Genomic DNA, 3,710 nt, shown 5'->3' on the forward strand with positions numbered 1-3,710 from the left:
CAAAACCCAAATGGCTCCCAGAGACTGCACTGAAAAGTGATGCACGAGTAATTACAGGTTTCCTGCTCTATGAAGACAGAATCTTCGGAGCCTTTTCAGAACAGACAAACGTGAAGTCTGCAGAGGTCACACGAGTGCTGGCTTGATCCAGCCTATACTGCTCTAATAGACCTCAGGAAACACTTGAGAAACATTTCAGATGAACTAGTTAGCAAAGAGTATGCTAATTAAAACTCATCTCTCAAATCATCGTAATGATTTCTTTACGATCTGTTCTGCAATAAGACTGAATTTAGTTACTTACTTTCTTAAAAGTTTTGGATCCTATATGCATTCTCATTTGTTTGACCCTATACTGCTAGGTTAACAGGGGAAAAAAAGCCAGCTTGTACAAATTATACATGCATTTTAGCCACTCTCAGAAAGCCTGGCGAGTAAACAAGTCCTGGGTAGATTTCTTACATTTAGCTAATGACAGAGTTTAAAGAAATTCAGGATTACAGCTGACAGTCTGGTTTTAACTGCATGTGCTAACCACAGATTTACGGATCTCTGAATGTTTTAACCAGCATCCCATGTGGCCACGCAGATTTAACTAAGATTCTTTGCTGGCAACACGGAGAACCTCCTCTCAAGAGGAGTGAAAGGGGGTCGTATAGATTTACTCAGATAAACACAGCTGCTCCAAAGTCCTCCGAGAACACCAAAGACAAGGGCCGCGAGGCTGGTGGCTTGCTCCGACTCTGCCTTATCCAGGAAGAGAGGTGTGGTGTGGGAGGGTGAGGCCCCTGGGAACTGCAGCAGCTGGAACAAAGGGGGTCTGGGTGTATATTTAAAAGCTGAGTCAACAGCCTCACCAGACAGTGGTTTCAAATCATCACAGAAGCTCTTTCTACTGCGCTTATAATCTGTTTCCATGCCCATCAGAAAGGAACCAGCTACCTAAAGATGCCTCTGGACTAAATAAATAAGCCTCTCCTTTTTCCCTGAGGCAAGATCAGAAAAATGTACAGTTTCCATGAATCTGCAATCACTACTATCAAGCACTCACTTCTGGGTATTTTGACACCACACTCCGAACCAGCAGTCTATATTAAAGGAAACACAGAACCAATTAAAGTTGAGACAGTAGACAACGTGGAGGAGCATTTTCACTGCTGTGGACAGACAGATGACAAGCTCTGTCAAGGTTTCCCATGCCATACTCTCCTCACTCGCTCACACACTCCTGGTCAGGAAGGGGACCCAGCCCGGGTCCAGAAGGGGCCCAGCCTGGGAAGTGTGCGGCATTCCCTTCTCCCCAGTCTGCCCCTCCCCTCACACCCGAGACTCCCTGTTTTGGTAGAAGATGGTATTGCCAACATCCCTCTCTGTCCCTCTCCCTTTACACCTGGCCCAATCTGGTCAACACCCCGCATCCTAGAACGTATAAAACTGGGACGAGGACAGCTGACTGTCTCCTGCGGTGGCCTAACCACATGAATGTCACATCTGACTGAAGCAAAAGTGAGGGACACAGAATTCATCAGGGCTTTCGTTGACTCAGATGTACGCTAACCCTTACTCATGAGATTCTTGTTTACAGCCTCAACGTTAGGTCCAGCCCAAAGAGACCGAGTCAGAAATGCCAACACATGCAGAAATAATTTAATTTCAATTGCCTGTGTCCATGCATAGATGAACAGATACTGTAGGTTAGACAAACAAACCAGTGTGTGGACAGATTGCCTACTTAATGTATCTAGATGATGACAAGAAAAAATCGTTCTGGAAACAAAACAGTGGCGGGAAAACAGTGATGAAGATGAGACGAGTCTCTAATTAGTTTAAGCTCCCAAGCCATTCATTCAATATTTATAGTGCCCGGTGCTAGAGCTACAATGAGAACCAGCTTCCTGCCTTCACAGAGCCTTCTGTTCAGAAGGAGCAAAAGCTGCAGCAGGTGGCAAACACATGGGGCAAGAGGCGGCACCAGCGCAGAGCAGGGAAAGACACTCTGGACTTGTCCTGAATCCAAGCACACTCAAAGCAACGCGGGCTGAGGGAGTTCCAAGTTCTACGTTCCCAAAGTGGGGAAGCCGTGGAGAGAAGGTGGGGAAAACAGACAGGTGGGATTACAAGAGCAGGCACTGTAGGACCGTACAGGAGACCAGGAGTCTGGCAGGATTTGCTCAGCATGACAGGACATAGGGACTCAGCCAGTAGGGTTCAAAGTGCAGAATCAACTAGTAGGATTGCTGGAAACAATCAGCACAATCAGCAGAGAGCGCCGTCACTGCCGCGGGGCAGGCAGAAGATGGATGCTTCCCCCTCCTCCCAAAAATGTATAAGCACATTCTGGAGCCTGTGAGTGGACCTTTCAGAAAAAGGCAAAGGCTCTCAAGATAAAGTCATCTTGCATTGTTGGGGGAACCTAGCTTTAATGACAGGAATCTTTAAGAGGCATTGGGGAAGAGAGGGAGAGACCATGTAAGACAGACAGGGAGCCCAAAGTTACACAAGCACTCTAAGAAATGCCTGGAGTCACTGAGAGCTGGAGAAACGAGGAAGGATCTCCCCTGGAGCTATCACAGGGATGGGGCCCTGTCCACGCCTTGGTGTCAGCCCTCAAGCCTTCTAGGACTGTGAAAATACCAACAGCTGTTGTCTCAAGCCACCAAGTGGGTGCTCACTTATTTATACTAGCCCAGGAAATTCCATAGACTGATTCAAAGCCAAACAGTGGAAATGGGCTAGGGCACGATAAAGGTTTAGCGCTGTCTTGAGATGGTATAAAAATCAGCAAAACTAGAGAGTCTTACACAAATATGGAAAGCTCCACCCCGGAGATTCTAACGCAGCATGGGGAGCAGGCTCCAGATCCATACCTCGAACCCAGAACAATTCAATGGTGTAGGCAGAGAAGGGAAAAATCAGAGAGGCTCTGGCCTGGCCAGGGTGAGGACACTTGAAATAAGCACTGGACTTCCAGGCTATTCAGAGAAGACACAAAGGAGGGCAGATGTCAGAGGTCTGGTGGCAAAGGCTTTTGCTGTGGGGGGAGGGGGGCAAAAATCAGAGGATGAACAGATGACTGTTCCAGGGAAAGCTGCAGAGCGGGACGTGAAGAAGGCGGAGGCAATGACTGAGTGGCAACCACTACCGGAACCCACCCTTCTTAGGCGTGGGTAGAAGGGTACAGCCCAGGAGGAAGTTTTATCACAAAGACAGAACAGAACAGGAGTATTGGTCACCGGCCATAGATACCCAATGTCCCTCCACCCTTTTCACTTCAAGGTCTCCCTTGGAGGCTCTCCTGTCAAGGAACTTGGTCTGGGTGGTCACGAATCCCTCCTTACTGACCCCCTGAGAAATGGACTCTAATGTCCTCTTCCCTAAACGTGGGTCGACCTTCCTGACCTATGACCTATTTGCCAACAAGATGTAAGAGTGGCCAGAGTCTGAAACTTCCCACACCAGGCATAAAGAAGCTTTGTGGCTTCTGCTGGGACGCTGAGGACCCTGAGCTGCCTCAGATGCCACTAAGGCACTAAAAGAATGGTTGGTGATGCTCTCAGCTTCACAGTCTTTATGCTGATGCTCAATCAATTTCAAACCTGGAATGGGGCTTGAAACAACCTGACAACCATCACTGGCTCCCCTCCCCATCCCCAGTTCTCCTCCCCTCCCCTCCCCTTCCCACCATCACCTCTCTTCCCCTCCCCTCTCCA

General features: G+C 48.4%; 1 protein-coding gene across 1 annotated transcript in view; it reads right to left on the reverse strand.

Moving 5' to 3' along the window:
- Peli2 (pellino E3 ubiquitin protein ligase family member 2) overlaps positions 1-3,710 on the reverse strand; it is a 142,406-nt gene that overhangs the window by 86,637 nt on the left and 52,059 nt on the right. The gene's annotated exons all lie outside the window — the stretch shown is intronic.

Source organism: Microtus ochrogaster, unplaced genomic scaffold, assembly GCF_000317375.1.
Source record: "Microtus ochrogaster isolate Prairie Vole_2 unplaced genomic scaffold, MicOch1.0 UNK105, whole genome shotgun sequence".
NCBI lineage: Eukaryota > Metazoa > Chordata > Mammalia > Rodentia > Cricetidae > Microtus > Microtus ochrogaster.